We start from the raw sequence: 21,233 nt of genomic DNA, 5'->3' as shown, positions 1-21,233 counted from the left end.
CTAAAGCAGTGTGGGATTTGTAGTGCCTGGTCCTGTCCAGTGAAATCAATGCTGAAAGTCCCATAATGCACCTTGAGGGGTGGTCAGAAATCCAGGTCTGGAACTGAGTAACTTTGCATCTCTGGTTGTTTCTGGATGTGAGGTGCTCAGTGGGGAAATTGGGGGCACTGTGCAGAAGGGGGAGAAGGCTACAGGGGAGAATGAGGCAGCACAATGCTGAATCAATCAATAAGCAAACTAAGCAGGTACTTGGGTCACCAAGGGAAGGGGGACACCACAGAGCAGTGGTTCCCAAACCTGGTCCTGGAGGCACCTCAGCCAGTCAGATTTTCAGTACATCCACAATGAATGTTCATGAGATAAATTTGCATGCAGTGGAGGCATCAGCGAGGAAGTTTCTCTGATGGTGGGAGACTCCCTTGATGAGGATATCAGTCCTGAGCAGGTGAGAGCTGGTGCCTCTCTGTTACCGCTGTGAAAATCTAAGGCTGTGGCCTTATTGGACTTAGCCCTTGAATCTGCAGACGGGGGGGGGGAGCTGAAAAGGCCAATAATAGGGGGGCAGAAAAAAGAAGAATGCGTGGATGTTTGCGGCGGAGGTAGCAGGGGGCCGGGAGGCCTACTTTGGGGGAGAGCCCTCTGTTGATGTTCAGGGAATGGGAAGCAGCCAGGGTTGCCAGATGGGCGGTTTTCCCGCCCAATTGAGCGGTTTTCCGCAACCTGCCGCGGGAAACTTTTGCCCGCGGCGGGTTGCGGTTTTTTGGGCTTGTTTTTTTTTTTGCGCGGGTTTTGGGCGGTATTTCGGCCGGTGGGGGGTGGGGCTAATGGCGACAGAGGCGGGGTTTGGTGACGTATTGGGCGGGGCGAGGTGACGTACTGGGCGGGGCGATGACGGCGGGGGCGGGGCTGATGACGGAGGGGGTGGGGCTGATGATGGCGGGGGCGGGGGTGATGACGGAAGGGGCGGGGTTGATGACGGCGGGGGTGGGGGTGATGACGGAAGGGGTGGGGTGATGACATCGGGGGTGGGGTGTGTGCGGTTTTTGGGCAGGTTTTGTGCTGTTTTGGGTGGGAATTTTTTTTTTTTATATGGCAACACTGGAAGCAGCTGATATTGGGGCGGGAACCTCTGTGCAAGCAGCTACCACAGCTTTTGCTGCTCCTACTGTTCCACCGTCTGGCATTGTGGCATGGGGCCTGGCTACAGGGCCTCCTGTGAGAACTGGGGATGCTGTCGGGGGTGGGGCTGCTGTACGGGGTTTCCCTTTCCATGGGCAGCCTGATTTTACTGCTGGGCCTGTGGAGCCCTGGCAATGGTTTCAGGCAGCCCCCTGGACTATGAGGTGGGGTCCCGGATACTGGCAGCAAGGAGTGGGACAGATGGGAGTAGGTATGAAACAGAGCATGAGTGGGCATCAAGGGCAGGGGGTGCAGCAGAGATTGGGTAGCATTCCCAGCTGGGATTGGCAACAGGGATTCAGTACACAACAGGGGGAGGGTGTTCAAAGTGGTGTGAGCTCGCAGCAAGCTGTGGGTTTCCGTTCAGGGACCTTTGATATTCCTCAGGGGTTTGGTTGCTCCCCCCCCCCCCCCCCCCCGAGCAAGCTTTTCTTATAGGCAGGGCTGTGCATGGCCCATGGGACCGGGTTGGTATGGCTTCCCCCCCCCCCCCCCAAAGGAGATGGGCAGATGAATTGGTGGAGACATTGGAGCAGGATGCGTGCCACCTGGGCTGCTGCCCATGAGTCTTGGTTCAGTTGCTCCTGGCTCTTCTTCTCTTTTTTTCACAGGGTTTCCGAATGGAGGAGATGCTGAGAGAAACAACTGAGGAACAACCAGACCCCCGCTGACCCATACAAGCTGCCTGGAGATGATGGGGGTCTCGAGCCGGGAGGCGGAATTGGATCCACTGGATGCAAATGAAGGAGGGGCAGTAGCTGTAGAGGGCACTACTGTGTCTACAGATGCTGGAGCTGCAGGAGGAGGACCCATGGCTGCTGGTAATTTTATTTATTTGTTACATTTGTATCCCACATTTTCCCACCTATTTGCAGGCTCAATGTGGCTTACATAGTACCGTAGCGGCATTTGCCGGTTCCGGTATGAACAAATACAAGTTCCATATCATCAAGCAGATCAATCCATAGACTGGTGGGTTGTGTCCATCTACCAGCAGGTGGAGATAGAGAGCAATCCTTTTGCCTCCCTATATGTGGTCATGTGCTGCCGGAAACTCCTCAGTATGTTCTCTATCTAGCAGGTGTGTGGTCACACAGCAGCAGCTCTGGCTAGGTCTCCAAGCCTATTTACCTTTTCCTAGCTGGCAGGGGGTCCCTGAACGTTCTCCAAATGGCTAATGGCGTCGGATGGCAAGGGCACGAAAAAGCGTTCCCCGGACCGCGTTCACGTGTCTAGCGGGGAGGCGCGGGGATCGGAGGCAGAGAAGCCCTTTTTGGGCGCCTTTCCGGAGTTTGGCGAGTTAGCCGGTTTTTCCTCCGCTGGATCGGCGGTTTTTTCCACCATAGGCACCCATCCCCCCGATGTCCGCTCTTCCAGTTCTGGCCGGCCACGCTGCTCGGGTGGCTTCTTCTTTGGCCGCCCTTGAGGTGGGAGACAGTAAAAAGATGGCCGCCCCTGAATTGGGCGGCAGTAAGAAGTTGGTGAAATTCAAGCGCCATTCTTCCCGCGCGGCTCCTTCGTGGAGTGACGGGATGGATGCCATGTTGGATGCGCAGCGCGCCTCTCCCCCACTCTTTGGAGCGGAGGTTGAGAGTGCCTCTAGGGCCGTGGTCCAGGCTGCAGAGGTGCACAACCAGGGGGGTTTCTCTCCTGAGTTTGTTTTGCTGCTGCATCAGGCTTTTCTTCTGCAAAACGCTGCTCCAGCTCCCCTGGAAGACATGGGTGAAGAGGCCTCCCTGATCAAATGCCCTCGGGTGGATCACCAGGCCTTAGGGGACTCTGTCTCCTCTGAGGTAGATGAGGGCAGCGTTTCTGGGTTCTCCCAAAGGTCCTTCGGGGATTCTTTGGAGGAGGCTGATCCTCGCCCTGATGGGGCAGATGACCCCTCTGCAGCATGGCTTTTTCGCTCAGAGGATTTGCCCAACCTGTTAGTGCAGGCAATGAGCATTTTAAACATTTCCTCTCCGGAGGAAGGCCCTCTCTCAACCTCGGCAGGCTCCGCTATTATGCTGGGAACAAAGCTCCCGGCCAGAACCTTCCACATTCATGAAGCCATGCAGACTTTAATTTCGGCTCAATGGGATCCTCCTGAAGCGAGCCTTAAAGTAGCCAGGGCCATGTCCCGTCTGTACCCTCTGCCTGAGGGTGAGCGGGAGGCTTTTCACTGGCCCACAGTAGACTCTAATAACTGCGTGACGAAGAAGACGGCTCTGCCAGTGGAAGGTGGCTCTGCCCTGAAGGATGCTCAGGACAGGAAATTGGAGGTGGCCTTAAAGTTGGCCTTTGAGGCGGCCGCCCTGAGTTTGCAGGCCTCGGTTTGAGGCTCTTATGTGGCCAGGGCATGCCTGACCGTTTTGCAGCGGGCCTCCCCCTCGGATCTTTCCTTGAGGGCGGATTGGCCGGTCCTGGAGTCGGGCTTGACTTACTTGGCAGACTTGCTGTATGATGTCTTGAGAGCCTCAGCTAAAGGTATGGCTCAGACAGTCTCTGCCCATCGGTGGCTATGGCTTAAGCATTGGTCTGCTGACCATGCCTCAAAATCTCACCTAGCCAAGTTGCCTTTTAAGGGCAAGCTGCTCTTTGGGGACGAGCTGGACAAGATCGTGACGGATCTCGGCAGTTCTAAAGGCAAGAGGTTGCCGGAGGTCAGGGCACGGGCTGGCAGTGCTCGCCCTGGTTCCGCCAAGGGCCATTTTCAGGAAGCCCATCGGTATCGCCCGGGCAAGTTGGGCTCCTCTTCCTCCTCCTCCTTCAAGCGGAACTTCCCCCCCCAAGCAGCATTGCTTTCACAGAGACCGCCGTCCTGGAGGTTTGTCCTCTGGCCCTCCCCCAGGGTCTTGTACCCAATGACAGGGCCCTGGTCCATGGCCCAGAGCAGATAGGAGGAAGGCTGTCCTTATTTCTGGGCGAGTGGACCAGGGTAACTTCAGACGCTTGGGTTCTGGAAGTCATCAGAGACGGCTACAAGTTGGAGTTCTGCCGGCCCCTGAGAGACCGGTTCGTGAACTCTCCCTGCAAGTCTCCCCTCAAAGCAGCTGCAATTCAGCAGACTCTGGACAACTTGATCCGCCTTGGGGTGGTGGTCCCAGTGCCAGTAGATCAACTTGGCACGGGACGCTACTCCATTTACTTTGTGGTGCCAAAGAAAGGAGGTTCTTCTCGGCCTATTCTTGACCTCAAGGGAGTCAATCGGGCCTTGAGAATACGACATTTCAGAATGGAGACTCTCCGCTCCGTGATAGCTGCAGTACAAAAAGGAGAATTCCTGGCATCCTTGGACATCAAGGAAGCTTACTTGCATATTCCCATCTGCCCGCCTCATCAGCGCTTCCTGCGCTTTGCAGTGCTGGGCCGGCACTTCCAGTTCAGAGCCCTCCCGTTCGGGTTGGCTACAGCTCCGCGGACCTTCTCCAAAGTAATGGTGGTCATCGCAGCTTATCTCCGCAAGGAAGGAGTACAGGTCCATCCCTATCTGGACGACTGGCTGATTCGAGCCCCCTCCTATGCAGTGTGGGAGAGCTATAGACAGGGTCATTGCTCTTCTGAGCTCCCTGGGATGGATCATCAACTGGGAGAAAAGTCAGCTGCACCCGACTCAGTCCCTGGAGTATCTGGGGGTTCGATTCGACACCCAAGTGGGCAGAGTGTTCCTGTCAGACAACCGGAGCCTCAAGCTTCGGGCCCAGGTGGGCCGGTTCCTAGCCTTCTCTACTCTTCGGGCTTGGGACTATGTGCAGCTGTTGGGTTCCATGACGGCCATGATGGAGGTAGTGCCCTGGGCCAGGGCCCATATGAGACCACTACTGCACTCTCTTCTGTGGCATTGGACTCCAGTTTCGGAGGATTACGCTATACGCCTTCCCTTGGATCCAGCAGTGCGCAAGGCGCTGAGTTGGTGGCTGAGGCCAGACAAGCTGTCCACAGGAATGCCTCTTACGACCCCGGAGTGGATTGTCGTCACAATGGACGCCTGCTTGATGGGCTGGGGAGCCCACTGTCTGGGAAGGACAGCGCAGGGACTATGGTCTCCTGCGGAGGCGAAGTGGTCCATCAACCTCTTGGAACTCCAAGCCATTCGGTTGGCGCTTCTGGAGTTTCTCCAGGTGCTGGTACTGCGACCAGTTCAGGTCCTGTCGGACAATGCCATGGCTGTGGCCTATGTCAATCGCCAGGGAGGTACCAAGAGCGCCCCTCTAGCCAGGGAGGCCATGAAGTTATGCCTGTGAGCAGAAGTGAATCTGGAACAGCTGTCGGCGGCTCACATTGCGGGAGTCATGAATGTCCAGGTGGACTTTCTCAGTCGCCATACCTTGGATCCCGGGGAGTGGCAGCTGTCTGCTCGGGCGTTCTTGGACATCACGAAGTGCTGGGGCAAGCCGAGCTTGGATCTGATGGCGTCCTCGGCCAATTGCCAAGTGTCGCGGTTCTTCAGTAGAGGATGGGACCCTCGATCTCTGGGAGTTGACGCTCTTCTCCAGCAGTGGCCGGTACAGGAGCTTCTCTGCGTATTCCCGCCCTGGCCAATGATAGGCAGAGTTCTAGGCCGGGTGGCGAAGCACCCAGGCCGGGTGGTCCTGGTGGGTCCAGATTGGCCCAGACGTCCTTGGTGTGCGGACTTAATCAGGCTTTCAGTGGACAGACCTCTGCAGCTGCCAGCGGAGCAGGGCCTTTTGCATCAGGGTCCCGTGGTGATGGAGGATCCCTCCCCCTTTGGTCTTACGGCCTGGCTCTTGAGCGGAAGCGACTGAGGAAGAAGGGCTTCTCGGACAAGGTGATCACCACTATGCTGAGAGCGAGGAAGCACTCTACTTCCACTACTTACGCCAGGGTTTGGCGTACCTTTGCATCGTGGTGCGAGGCAGGCTCTCTATCGCCCTTCACTGCTCCAATTACTTCAGTGTTGGTGTTCCTGCAAGAAGGGCTGGAAAAAGGCCTGTCGCTCAGTTCGCTTAAAGTCCAGGTAGCGGCTCTAGCTTGCTTCAGGAGTCGCCTGGTTTCGCAGCCAGATGTAGTGCGCTTTCTTAAAGGGGTTAATCACCTGCGTCCTCCTCTGCACCCGGTAGTGCCTACGTGGAATCTCAATCTGGTGCTACGGGCCTTGCAGAAGCCGACTTTTGAGCCCTTGTCGAGGGCATCGCTGAAGGACCTGACATTGAAAGCGGCCTTTTTGGTGGCTATCACTTCAGCCAGAAGAGTTTCCGAGCTCCAGGCGCTCTCATGCAGAGAGCCGTTCCTGCGGTTCACTGAGGCAGGAGTGTCGATTCGCCCAGTGCCTTACTTCTTGCCCAAGATTGTTTCTCACTTCCATGTGAATCAGCAGCTTTGTCTACCCTCCTTTCTTAGGGAGGATTACCCAGAGGAGTACCCTGCTCTCAAATGTCTGGACGTTAGACGAGTCATCATCAGATACTTGGAAGTGACCAATGATTTCCGGAAGTCGGATCACCTGTTCGTGCTGTTCACAGGCCCTTGTAGGGGTCTGCAGGCATCTAAGCCTACTGTGGCACATTGGGTCAAGGAGACGATTGCGGCGGCTTATGTGGCTGCAGGGAAGGTGCCGCCTATTTAGCTGAAGGCTCTCTCTACTAGAGCACAGGCGGCCTCAATGGCAGAGTCCAGATCCGTCTCCTTGGAAGAGATTTGTAGAGCGGCAACTTGGGCGTCGGCTCATACCTTCTCACGACATTACCGCTTGGATGTGGCTGCTCGGGCCGAGGCCCAGTTTGGAGCTTCAGTGTTGCGTTCTGGGATTTCCATGTCATAAGTACATATAAGTACATAAGTAGTGCCATACTGGGAAAGACCAAAGGTCCATCTAGCCCAGCATCCTGTCACCGACAGTGGCCAATCCAGGTCAAGGGCACCTGGCACGCTCCCCAAACGTAAAAACATTCCAGACAAGTTATACCTAAAAATGCGGAATTTTTCCAAGTCCATTTAATAGCGGTCTATGGACTTGTCCTTTAGGAATCTATCTAACCCCTTTTTAAACTCCGTCAAGCTAACCGCCTGTACCACGTTCTCCGGCAACGAATTCCAGAGTCTAATTACACGTTGGGTGAAGAAATATTTTCTCCGATTCGTTTTAAATTTACCACACTGTAGCTTCAACTCATGCCCTCTAGTCCTAGTATTTTTGGATAGCGTGAACAGTCGCTTCACATCCACCCGATCCATTCCACTCATTATTTTATACACTTCTATCATATCTCCCCTCCAAGCTGAAAAGCCCTAGCCTTCTCAGCCTCTCTTCATAGGAAAGTCGTCCCATCCCCACTATCATTTTCGTCGCCCTTCGCTGTACCTTTTCCAATTCTACTATATCTTTTTTGAGATACGGAGACCAGTACTGAACACAATACTCCAGGTGCGGTCGCACCATGGAGCGATACAACGGCATTATAACATCCGCACACCTGGACTCCATACCCTTCCTAATAACACCCAACATTCTATTCGCTTTCCTAGCCGCAGCAGCACACTGAGCAGAAGGTTTCAGCGTATCATCGACGACGACACCCAGATCCCTTTCTTGATCCGTAACTCCTAACGCGGAACCTTGCAAGACGTAGCTATAATTCGGGTTCCTCTTACCCACATGCATCACTTTGCACTTGTCAACATTGAACTTCATCTGCCACTTGCACGCCCATTCTCCCAGTCTCGCAAGGTCCTCCTGTAATCGTTCACATTCCTCCTGCGACTTGACGACCCTGAATAATTTTGTGTCATCGGCGAATTTAATTACCTCACTAGTTATTCCCATCTCTAGGTCATTTATAAATACATTAAAAGCAACGGACCCAGCACAGACCCCTGCGGGACCCCACTAACTACCCTCCTCCACTGAGAATACTGGCCACGCAATCCTACTCTCTGCTTCCTATCTTTCAACCAGTTCTTAATCCATAATAATACCCTACCTCCGATTCCATGACTCTGCAATTTCTTCAGGAGTCTTTCGTGCGGCACTTTGTCAAACGCCTTCTGAAAATCTAGATATACAATATCAACCGGCTCCCCATTGTCCACATGTTTGCTTACCCCCTCAAAAAAATGCATTAGATTGGTGAGGCAAGACTTCCCTTCACTAAATCCGTGCTGACTTTGTCTCATCAGTCCATGTTTTTGTATATGCTCTGCAATTTTATTCTTAATAATAGCCTCCACCATCTTTCCCGGCACCGACGTCAGACTCACCGGTCTATAATTTCCCGGATCTCCTCTGGAACCCTTCTTAAAAATCGGAGTAACATTGGCTACCCTCCAGTCTTCCGGTACTACACTGCCTTGGGTGAGTACTGCTTCGGTACATCCCACCAGTCTATGGATTGATCTGCTTGATGAAATGGAAGGTAAAATTGTGTATCATACCTGATAATTTTCTTTCCATTAATCATAGCAGATCAATCCATAGCCCCTCCCAGATATCTGTATTGTTTGTGTTCTGGTTATATTTCAGGTTCAAGTTTAGTCTTCAGTTCCTGTTCAGGAGGACTTCGTGTTCAAGTTCTTCCAATTGGATTTTTCCTTGAGTTGAGACGATTTTGTGTTACAGTGAGCTGCTGCTACCTCTCCCCCCCCCCCCCCCCCCCCCCCCCAGTTTCGATGGTGGCTGGATTGATAACTAAATTTTGCCGGCGCTCCCTCCCGCTTCGTGTGGTAGTAGGGTAGCTTTGTATCCCTCCCGCTTCGGCGGTGTTAGGGTAAGCAAGCTCCTCCCGCGGTTGCGGTAGCAGGATAAGCCAGTTCCCCCTGCATCGGCGGGTGTGGTTCCCCCCTCCCCCCCCCCCGCTTCGGCGGTGGTGGGCTGGAATGCTCCCCCCTCCCGCTTCGGCGGTGGTGGGCTGGGAGGAGTGTCCCTTTGTGGGTGAAATTCTCTAAGTGCTGAGTCCTGCAGATGGAGCTTTGATATCGACCATACTGAGGAGTTTCCGGCAGCACATGACCACATATAGGGAGGCAAAAGGATTGCTCTCTATCTCCACCTGCTGGTAGATGGACACAACCCACCAGTCTGCTATGATTAATGGAAAGAAAATTATCAGGTATGATACATAATTTTACCGTGTGCACAAGTACATCAGTACATAAGTATTGCCATACTGGGAAAAACCAAAGGTCCATTGAGCCCAGCATCCTGTTTCCAACAGTGGCCAATCCAGGTCACAAATACCCGGCAAGATCCCCAAAATGTACAAAACATTTTATACTGCTTATCCCAGAAATAGTGGATTTTCCCCAAGTCCATTTAATAACGGTCTATGGACTTGTCCTTTAGGAAGCCGTCCAAACCTTTTTAAAACTCCACTAAGCTAGCTGCCCTTACCACATTCTCTGGAAACGAATTCCAGAGTTTCATTACAAGTTGAGTGAAGAAAAATTTTCTCTGATTCGTTTTAAATTTACTACATTGTAACTTCATCGCTTGCCCCCTAGTCCTAGTATTTTTGGAAAGCGTAAACAGACGCTTCACATCTACCCGTTCAACTCCACTCATTATTTTATAGACCTCTATCATATCTCCCCTCAGCCGCCTTTTCTCCAAGCTGAAGAGCCCTAGCCACTTAAGCCTTTCCTCATAGTGAAATCGTCCCATCCCCTTTATCATTTTCGTCGCCCTTCTCTGCACCTTTTCTAATTCCACTATATTTTTTTTGAGATGTGGCGACCAGAATTGAACACAATATTTGAGGTGTGGTCGCACCATGGAGCGATACATCCTCATTTTTGTTTTCCACTCCTTTCCTAATAATACCTAACATTCTGTTCGCTTTCTTAGCCACAGCAGCACACTGAGCAGAAGGTTTCAACGTATCATCAACGACGACACCTAGATCCCTTTCTTGGTCCGTGACTCCTAATGTGGAACCTTGCATGACGTAGCTATAATTCGGGTTCCTCTTTTCCACATCACTTTGCACTTGCTCACATTAAACGTCATCTGCCATTTAGACGCCCAGTCTCGTAAGGTCCTCTTGTAATTTTTCACAATCCTCCCGCGATTTAACGACTTTGAATAACTTTGTGTCATCAGCAAATTTAATTACCTCACTAGATACTCCCATCTCTAGGTCGTTTATAAATATGTTAAAAAGCAGTGGTCCCAGCACCCCACTAACTACCCTTCTCCATTGAGAATACTGACCATTTAACCCTACTCTCTGTTTTCTATCTTTTAACCAGTTTTTAATCCACAATAGAACACTACCTCCTATACCATGACTCTCCAATTTCCTCTGGAGTCTTTCATGAGGTACTTTGTCAAACACCTTCTGAAAATCCAGATACACAATATCAACCGGCTCCCCTTTATCCACATGTGTGGTTGTGGAAGAATAGGGTTCATATATGGTAGATACATTGGGGGAACATTAGGTAGGAAGAGGGAGAGTTGGGGTGTGTCCATTATGTTCTTGGTGTTGTTGTGTAACAGGTACTCAGGTTCTTATGTTGGTTTGGTGGGGTATGCCTTTTGGAACAGGTTCATTTTTAGGTTTTTTTGGAACTTTAGGTGGTCGTACATTGTTTTTACATACTGTCGCTGCTGGCATGGGAGTGCAAAGAAAAGGAGGAGGGGGGATGGGCAGGAGGTGTAGGGACTCTTCTTCTACCTCTTCATCTTCTCCTTTGGTTTCTGGTGGTGGAAGGGGATGACTGTGGTGGAGGGTAGGGGGATAGGGGGCACCTGCATTAGTAACACTATCCAAGCTTTGGGAAATGGTACCCCATGCTTCGCGCAGAAAGATAAAAGATGTTTTCAACCTTATGGCGGGCAGGGTTAGGAGAAGAGTCAAGAAAAACGCTAAACAGGATAGTGTAGAGAAGAAGCTTAAGAAGGTGCCTAGGAATAGAATCAACTGGGTGCAGTCATGTTTGAGATTGGCAAGCATCTGGGGTAATAACACCCCTAGCCAGTATGGCTTGCTCTTGGCGTATGCTGACAAGGTCCTGGACGCATACCAGCACTTTGATGGGTGGGTGGGTGTGGCTCAATTACATTGAGGCTTTCTGGGATAATATGGAAGAAAACCTCCATATGTCCTGGGTCACTCAAGATATCAATCTTTGGTTGACACATATGGCCCCTCAACCCGATGTGGGTATAGCGGTGGAGGCTGGTAAGGGTAGTTCCCAGGGTGTGTACTCAAGCTGGCCCGTTTGTGCAGCTGCCATTCCAGGGGCAGGTACAAGAGATGGGGGAGATGATGTGTGCTGGAGACACAATACATCATCCTGTCAATTCCCAGATTGTAAATTTCAGCATGCCTTTTCCCAATGCAGACAAGGGCATCAGGCCATCAATTGCCCAAAAAGGGGAGCTGCAGGGGCTCCCTCAGCAGTCAAATAAAGAGGTTTTCGCCAGGGCTCCGAACCCAGTGCTTCTGGAGGCCATGATCCCTTGGCTACAGAAGTATGAGGATTGGGAAGCAGCAGAACTGCTGTAGATGGGGTTTCTGGAGGGTTTTCTTATCCCTTTTTGGGATACAATTTGGGATATGATGTTTGTGAATGCCTATTCCACTACATTTTTTCAGTGCATAAAAAGCTACAGGATGAGATGGGGTGGGGGCAGATAGCGGGACCTTTCAAACATAAACCTTTTCAAGTGCTCACTCTATCCCCTAAGAAGGAACCAGGGAAGTTCCGGCTAATCCATAACCTCTCTTATTCCCCTGGGCACTTCAGTTGATGAAGGTATCCCCAAGGAGTTGTGCACAGTTAGTTACACCTCCTTTAACTGTGCCTTGTGCTTGATGTTTATGGCCGGCCAGGGGGGCCTTCTTGGCAAAAGTCGATATTGAATCGGCATTTTGCCTGTTGCCTATCCACCCAGATTCCTTTCCCCTGCTGAATTTTCACTTCGATGGGATGTTTTAATTCGATAAATGCCTGCCAATGGGTTGCTTGGTCTTGTTCTCCTTTTTAGGTGTTCAGCACCTTCCAAGAGTGAGTGATGGTTCACAGAGCCTATAAGAACTCATTACTTGGATGACTTCTTGTTCATTGGCTCGCCTGGTTATAGGATTCAAGTGACTTCATGGTTGAAGCTAAGGAATTTGGGGTCCCTTGGCGGATGATAAAACAGAGGGTCCTTCTTCGTTTCTGACCTTCTTGGGTATAGACTCGGTCGCTATGGTCACTAGGCTCCCAAGGGTGAAGGTGGATCAGCTTCTCATTACTACTGACTTGGCCTTGCAGGTCAAGAAAGTTACCCTAGGCACAGTTCAATTTTTAATTAGCAGTCTGAATTTTGCATGTAGAGTTTTATCTATGGACAGGGCCTTCTCCAGGAGGCCGGCAGCTGTCACAGTGGGGGTCCATAGGCCACATCACTTTCTACAGCTACTTCTTGGAGTGCGCACAGTCTTGCACATGTGGCAGTTTTTTTCGGTGGACTTTAATGGAACGCACACCATCTAGGGGAAGGAGGTGTCAGACATGGAGTTGGAGCTGTACTCTGATGCAGCTGGGGGGATTAGGAACATAAGAATAGCCATATTGGGTCAGACCAATGGTCCAGTATCCAGCTTCCAACAGTGGCCAATTCAGGTCACAAGTACCTAGCAGAAATCTAATTAGTAGCAACATTCCATGCTACTAATCCCAGGACAAGCAGTGGCATCCCCTAGGTCCATCTCAATAACAGACTATGGACTTTTCCTCCAGGAATTTGTCCAAACCTTTTTTAATCGCAGATGCACTAACCCCTGTTCCCACCCTCTGGCAGCGAGTTCCAGAACTTAACTATTTGTTTTTAAAGTATTTCCATGTAGTTTCATCGAGTGTCCCCTGGCCTTTGTACTTTTTGAAAGAGTGAAAAATCAATTTACTTCTACCTGTTCTACACTACTCGGATATTATAGACCTCAATCATATTCCCCCTCAGTCATCTCTTTTCCAAGCTGAAGATCCCTAACCTCTTTAGCCTTTCCTCATATGGGAGGAGTTCCATCCCCTTTATCATTCTGGTCACTCTTTGAACATTTTCTAATTCCACTCTATCTTTTTTGAGATACAGCAACCAGAATTGAACACAATACTCAAGGTGAGGTTGCACCATGGAAATTATACAGAGGCAATATAATATTCTTAGTCTTATTGTTCATCCCTTTCCTAATCATTCCTAGCATCCTGTTTGCTTTTTTGGCTGCCGCCACACACTAGGCCCCTGATGGCGAACCTATGACACGCGTGTCAGTACTGACACGCGTAGCCATTTTCAGTGACACGCGGCCGCATGTGGCCGCATACAGAGAAGCAGCGGAGTTCCTTGCTGACACCCGGGGCGGATCGCCGATGCGCCCCCCTCCCCCCCCGGTGCAGCGCGACCTCCCCCCCCTGGCGAAATCACCCGGTGCATGTTTACCCGCTGGGGGTGTGCCGTGTGCGCTCCTATTGGCTCCCTCCCTGCTGCTCCCTCTGCCCCGGCTCCTCACTTCCGGCCGGCGGAGCAGAGAGCAGCGGAATGCCGTGGGGGACGCATCTCTGAGGGCCCTGTGATCACCATTACCAGCAACCATCATCCAATCTACTGTTCTGGGGTGTCGTGGATTTGTAATTGACCACCATTACTGAGATAGGTGAGGGGGAGGCTGGGAGAGGCGAGGGCATGTGCTATGGGTGCCGTTTCCCGCCATTAGAAATAGCGGCAGCCATCTTAATTTACATAAGGTGGTCAGTTAGGCTAGTTAGGGCTAACAGGCTATCTATAATTCTATCTTCTGTCTCTGCCCCCCTGATGGAGAACTCAAAAAATAAAAAACCAAGGTTAAGTAAAGGAAGTGGTAGTAGCAGTAGCCGACCCTTTCAAGAGACATGGACCGAGATGTATGGCATTATAGAAAAAAATGGCAAATCATTTTGCGTTCTATGTACTGAAACGGTAGTAAGCAGAATGTGGAATATAAATAGACATTTTGAAACTAATCATTCCCAGCTCTTGAAAAAAAGTGAGGATGAACGGAAGGAATACATTTCCAGGCAGCTACACTTTTATAAGAGCCAATCTAAGTCCATCCTTAAATTTGTAAAAGGTTCTACAAATTTAACATCTGCAAGTTTGAGCATTGCTCACTCCATAGCTCAGCATGGAAAAGCACTCAGTGAGGGAGAATTTATTAAAGAAACTCTCCTAAGATGTGCACCAGTTCTATTTCACGATATGCAGAATAAAGATGCAATTATTAAGAGAATATCTGAGTTACCAGGAAATTTGGAGTGCCTGGATCCGATTACCAGACACTTTTAGCACCCTGAAAAATATAGCAATGGCTTTACTCACAATTTTTCCCTCTACGTACTTTTGTGAAACCTTATTCTCAGCGTTAAATAATATCAAAACCAACAAAAGAAACAGATTGACAGATGAAGTTAGTAGCGCTTGCTTGGGCTTGAAGTGTACAAAATACCAACCTTCAATTGAAGATTTAGCCAATGAAATTCAGCAACAAAAAAAGTCACTAATAGGCAGATTAGTTAAAGAATTCCTCCTCCCCCTCACTTATCTTAGTTCATGGCACCCCACACAAGTTAAATAATATCAAGACCAACAAAAGAAACCGACTGACAGATGAACAAAGAAGTCACTAAGTAGGTAAGTTAAATAATTAGTTTTTGGTTTATTAAATACAGTTTTATATTACAATTATACATTTTTGTTATTTAAACTATAAATATCGCGAAATTATGGTTTTTTTCTCGAAGTGACACACCACCCGAGTTATGCTCGGTTTTTTGGCGAATTTTGACACACCAAGCTCAAAAGGTTGCCCATCACTGCACTAGGCAGAAGATTTCAGCGTATTGTCTACAATGACAACTAGATCTTTTTCTTGAGTGCTGACTCCTAAGGTGGACCCCAGCATCAGGTAACTATGATTTGGATTATTCTTCCCAATGTGCATCACTTTGCATTTCTCCACATTAAATTTCATCTGCCATTTGGATGCCCAGTCTTCCAATTTCCTAAGGTCTTCCTGCAAATTTTCATAATCCACACATGTTTTGACAACTTTGAATAGTTTTGTGTCATCTGAAAATGTATTCCCCTATAAATATGTTAAATAGCACCAGTCCCAATATAGATCCCTGCAGCACTCTACTATTCACATTCCTCCATTGAGAAAAATGGTCGTTTAATCCTACCTTCTTTTTTCTGTCCAATAACCAATTCCTAATTCACAGAAGGACATTGCCTTCTATCCCATTACTTTTTAATTTTCTCAGGAGTCTCTCATGAGGAATTTTGTCAAAAGCTTTCTGAAAATCCAGATACACTACGTCAACTGGCTCACCTTTATCCACATGTTTATTTACGCCTTCAAAGAAATGAAGCTAATTGGTACATAAGTACCGCCATACTGGGAAAAGAACAAGGGTCCATCAAGCCCAGCATCCTGTCATCCGACAGCAGCCAATCCAGGCTTCAAGAACCCGGCAACCCCCCCCCCCCCCCCCCCCCCAAATTATTAATGTTCAATGGACTTTTCCCTCAGAAATCTGTCCAAACCCCCTTTAAATTCCTTAAGGCCAGCTGCTGTCACTACATTCTCCGGCAATGAGTTCCAGAGTCTGTCTACACGCTGAGTAAAGAAAACCTTTCTCCTGTTTATTTTAAATCTACCATATTCTAGCTTTATCTTGTGTCCCCTGGTTTTGTTGTTGTTTGAAAGTGTAAACAAACGCTTCACATCTGTCCGCTCTAATCCGCTCATTATCTTGTAGACTTCTATCATATCACCCCTCAGCCGCCTTTTCTCCAAGCTGAAGAGCCCTAACCTTCTCAGCCTTTCCTCATAGGGAAGTCGTTCCATTCCCTTTATCATTTTCATCGCCCTTCTCTGCACCTTTTTTAATTCCTTTATATCTTTTTTGAGATGCGGCAACCAGAATTGGACACAATACTCAAGGTGCAGTCGCACCATGGAGCGATACAACGGCATTATAGCATCCTCGTGTTTGTTTTCCATCCCTTTCCTAATAATACTCAACATTCTGTGCGCTTTCTTAGCCGCCGCAGCACACTGAGCAGAAGTTTTTAGGCACCCCGTTATAACAGACCGTGACAAAAGAAACCCGACAAAACAGACTACAAACAAAACAGACCATGACAAAAAAAACTGTCCCAAAAAAACCCATAACAAAAGGAACCCAAAACAAAATAGACTCTTAATCAAGCTGGATTATGTAGTCAAGCAGATTTATGATTCTCACTAGATACCAAGTGTGGATAGTGAAATCAAGCCATAGGCAGGTGCCAGGACTTTCAAGTGACAAGCCGTGGACTTTCTCAGTAATTTACCCTTGAAATTCATACCATTCAAAAATAAATCTATTTCATCAAGCCCTTTTGTCAGGAGTCTATTTTGTCTGGGACTTTTATGTCAGAACTTTTTTGGTTTGAAACTTTTTTGTTGGTTTTTTTTTTGTCTGGTTTCTTTTGACCAGTTTCTTTTGACCGGGTACCAAGTTTTTAACGTCTTATCCACAATGACTCCCAAATCCCATTCTAGGTCCGTAACACCTAACGCGGAACCTTGCATGACATAGCTGTAATTCGGGTTCCTCTTACCCACATGCATCACTTTGCACTTGTCAACATTGAAGTTCATCTGCCACTTGCACGCCCAATCCCCCAGTCTCGCGAGGTCCTCCTGGATTTTCGAAAGGAAAAGATAGACATTTTTGTTTGTTCAAAATGACCTTCTTTCCTGTTCAGATTTTGGACTTTTTTGCAAAACGTCCAAATTCAGACTTAGACGTCATTTTGAAAATGCCCCTCTACGTCGTCCAGGTTCACCAACTTTTCTTATAGTTCCTCCACATCATCACCCTTGTTTATTTTCTCAGAATCTGCCTTTGCTAATCAGGCAGCGGAAGCAGTGGCCCATCTCATCTCTCTGGGCAAAGTTACATATGCCCTCCAAATATCTAGCTTTCCCAACCTTGAATCTGCTCATGGCAGTTCGGTACAGGCTCAGCCGTAGCTAAGTCTGTAATTAAAGAGGAACCCAGTTTTAATTAGTTAAAGAGATATAGTTTATTAGTATTAATTAGCATTGATACATTACCCAATAATGAGGATACCAGCAATTCAGTCAATCATACAGTGGAACAGAATCACACGACACATCAGCTCTCGGTGGTACTCTGTCTCTCTCCTCCATCAGCATCTGCATCTGCCTCTGTATCTGTGTCTGTCTCTCTCTCTCTCTCTGTGTCTCTCCTTCTGGAGTCTTCCTTCTCTGGTCTTCTTCTCCTCTTGTCTGGTCTAATACCCCTCAAACTGCTGCTTATATACAATTTTGGCCCTATTCATTTCAGTGGACCCCAGCTGTCTCAAAAGGGCTCCTAGCCCTTATCAGTTGATCAGAATGACTTCACATGTTCCCAAACCTTCCTGTAGCCCCCCCTTTGGATGTTCTCACCCGGGGTGCAGCTGACCCAGCACTATCTCTACATAACCATAGCAACTCTTGCTTATGACGTCTTGCAGGTGCCAGTCTTAGGATTGTTTATAGAGTAGATTGCCCCCACCCTTGCCAAATCTCAATTACCTCATTTCAGCACTTGCCACAGTGAAATGTAACTGTGTCAAAGGTGATCTCTGATTTTTACAAGCTAGCTCTCTTTTGTATCAGAGATGATTTTGATTTCTAAGAGAGGCCTAGCTCTTATTATGAGCCATTGGCCTGTATTTTACTGAGAGTAAGGGCTAGCATAACTCTTCACCCTTGAAAACCATTTCTGGTACAGGTAGATCTCTTACGTCTTCTTCTGTAAAGACCGAAGCAAAGAATTAATTCAGTCTCTCCGCTATGGCCTTGTCCTCCCTGAGTGCCCCTTTTCCTTCTTCATGATTTGATGGCCCCACAGATTCTCTCACAGGCTTTCTGCTTCTGATGTACCTGAAAAAGGTGTTATTATGAATTTTTGTCTCCACAGCAAATTTTTCTTCATATTCTCTTTTAGCATCTTTATCAGTGCTTTGCATCTAGCTTCACACTTGTTTTCTTCCTTCAGATCCTTTTTCTATCCTTTGAAGGATACTGTTTTGGTTCTAATAGTCTCTTTCACTTCACCTTTTAACTAGCTTGCTATCATTTGCTCTTCTTTCCGTCTTTGTTAATCCATGGATTATATCTGGTCTGGGCTTCAAGATAGTATTTTTAAACAACATCCATGCCTGATTTTGGCTTCTACTGCCGGGGGGTCATGGTACGCAGCTGCCTGGCTGGATAACTAGATGCAGAGACATATCACAAGGAACATTAACTTATTTGAGCTATGTTCACTGGTAGTAGCTTGCGAACTCTGGCTCTGCTGGCTTCATGATAAATGTTTCTTGTTATGGTGTGATAACAAATGGGTGGTGGAAGTGGTCAATAGGCAAGCAGTGAGGTCATAGGCGGTCGGTGGCCCAACAGTTTAGGGAGGCTAAAGGGGGCGGGGTTAGGGGTGGGGCTTATATCCATAATTTTCTGACAACACACAGAAAAAAAAATAAGTAAAATAGCCACAATTAATTAAGTTAAGTTTAAACAAAAGAGATCTGCAAGAAACAAATTGTTTATTTTGATTTTGATTTATAAAACCTTTAGCTTGCAGCACTGTGACACACGTTGGATGTAACTAGTCAGTCTTGTCTAGTACCTAGGACACTTTCTCCTTTGCTTTTACTTCCTAGTGTTTTTCTTTCCCTAGTTTGCACAGGTGCATGACACTAGTGTGTAAACAGTACGGTGCCCACCCCCTATCTCGTCCCTTCTCGGGATCGTTCTTTCACTTTCAGCCGCTCATAAGACTCACTTTGCGGGGAGGTGGTTACATCCTAGAGGGGTCCTGCTCCGGGACTGGCTAAGATCGCATCTCCCAGCCTCTGGCTGCCAAGTGTCTGAAAGCAACTTTCACTTTCAGGTCCCTCCGGTGTCACAGTGCCGAGTCCGCTCCGCAGCTCCTCCTCCTTCTGTCCAGCTCTGGAAATGCCCTCCCACAGCTCCTCCCCTCCCTGTCACCACTCCTGGACTTCCTTCTCCTGCACTGCAAGCATCGCTTACAACAAGGCTCTGCCGTCACGCCGGAAGTGCAGGAACAGGAAGCCAGAACCGCTGGGGAAGGACTGTCTTGGAGGCGGAACAGAGCCTTGGGAGTGGGAGACAGGCATCCAGCTGGTAAAAGAAGAAGCTGGTGCCGCAAGTAGGGGTGGACGGTGGCGCTGGAGCAGAGAAGAGAGGAACATATACAATTTTGTTCTCTCCCGCCTTTGAGGAGGAGGCAGCCAGGGTAAGGTCACAGTTGGGCTGGGGAGGCTTAGTTCCAGCTCCAAGTGTTATGACTGGCCTCTGCCTATTGAATTCTTTCCCAATGCCTTTAAGACAAAAAGAATTACTTTACTTTTAGGAAGAGATTCAAGCTTTTGGAGGAAGGCTTGGGTGTTTTAAGATTCTGGTCTAGATTTTTTTTGTTTCAGCGTAAGACTTGGGCTACTTATTTTTTTACCAAAATTATATCATTACATACTACATTTATTTCCTAACTCTGTATCTGCTGTGTTGTCTGCATCTCCAACTGTCTCTAAACTTCCCTCTGGTAGACTTTACTCTGAGTTTAATATACCATCTACGTTTACTTCAACCAAAGCTCTTGGGACTTTAAAGTCAGCTACAGTGCCATATTCCTTCTGGATCTCTGAAACGTCTTTCCACCAGGAAATTAAATCTAAAGACAATAAGAGTTGAATTACAAATGTCCTTCTACAATGGAAACTGTGTCACTAGCAACATAAATTAGCCAAAAAGGGAGTAATAGGAAAATAAAATAGAACCTTTCCAATAGACTAAATGCTAGACTAAAAATAAATCAAAATATGAGTCCATAATGTCCATAAATAGCAACTATGAATCTCAAATTAATTATCTTCTGATTGGCTTGGCTGTATTATGCAGGAGTTCCTGGTTCTGAAATTTTCCCTTGTTGTGATTCTGAGTTCTGGACTTTACTGAAGGCTGTAATATTTTTCAGGTGAAATCAAGATGTATAGTTCTCAAGCTTGGCTGCAGTAGAGGTCACAGCTTCAATTCTATCTGGGTATACTTTCTATGGGCTAAGTCTCTCATGTTCAAGGAATTGGAGGTTGCATAATCATCAGCACCCAGATCTTTGTTTTTATCGTATATCCCCCCCTTCTGGCTTGTGAAGTCTGATAAACAAGACAGAAATATAATTACTGACGATTAATGGGTCTAAACATGTGGGGATAATAAAGCTTAGGAAAAGGTCATAGTCAAAGCAGAAGACTAATGTGCAGAAAATTAAAACTCATAACTAGTCCAGGTGATGGAAGTATCTTCTGAAATCATGGTCGCCGTCTTGTAACCAGGCGCCTCTCTTGTGCAGCCAAGGATAGAACAATCTCCTCCAGCCACAGGCTCCCGGCACAATGAAGAAATAGATGTCCACTAGTAACTTCAATCTTAAGGACTTTTATTCCATTCAGGTTTCTAGTACACAGTTCCAACAGCAGCATAGCACATACCAGGATTCAATACAGGCTTACAAGCTCCAGTCTGGGCTCTTTATCCAGTGCACAATAAACAGTAATTCAATTCCCAAGACAAACAGTTCTTTCAGTTCATCATCAAAGTTCAGTCACCAAGCAGCATTTTCTACCTTCTATCCTCTTTACATTCAGGAGAGTTCAATATTTTAGGGATTCCTTCTACTCAAGGGTTTTCCCCTGCATCAGCTTCACAGTGAATTCAATACTTTTGGGACTTCCTCTCACCCAAGGAATCTCAGCCTGCTTCAGTACTTTAGGGACCTCCCTGCCCAAGGATTCTCAGCCTGCAACTCCTTCTCTCCTTCTGCTTCTCTCTCCTGAAGTGAACTGCCTCTCTGCTGGGACTCCTTCCCACCTGCCTAAAATCCCTGGCTTCAGCTACCACCACCAATCATTCTCCTTCCATTAGCTTCCCCACACCCATACCAGCTGAGTTGAGCATTAAACTAATGAGACCAATGATGAGCTCCTGCACACAGGGTTTCCTAACTCT

Source organism: Microcaecilia unicolor, chromosome 1, assembly GCF_901765095.1.
Source record: "Microcaecilia unicolor chromosome 1, aMicUni1.1, whole genome shotgun sequence".
Lineage (NCBI taxonomy): Eukaryota > Metazoa > Chordata > Amphibia > Gymnophiona > Siphonopidae > Microcaecilia > Microcaecilia unicolor.
The sequence above is the reverse complement of the archived record's forward strand: the minus strand, read 5'-3'. Positions refer to the sequence as shown.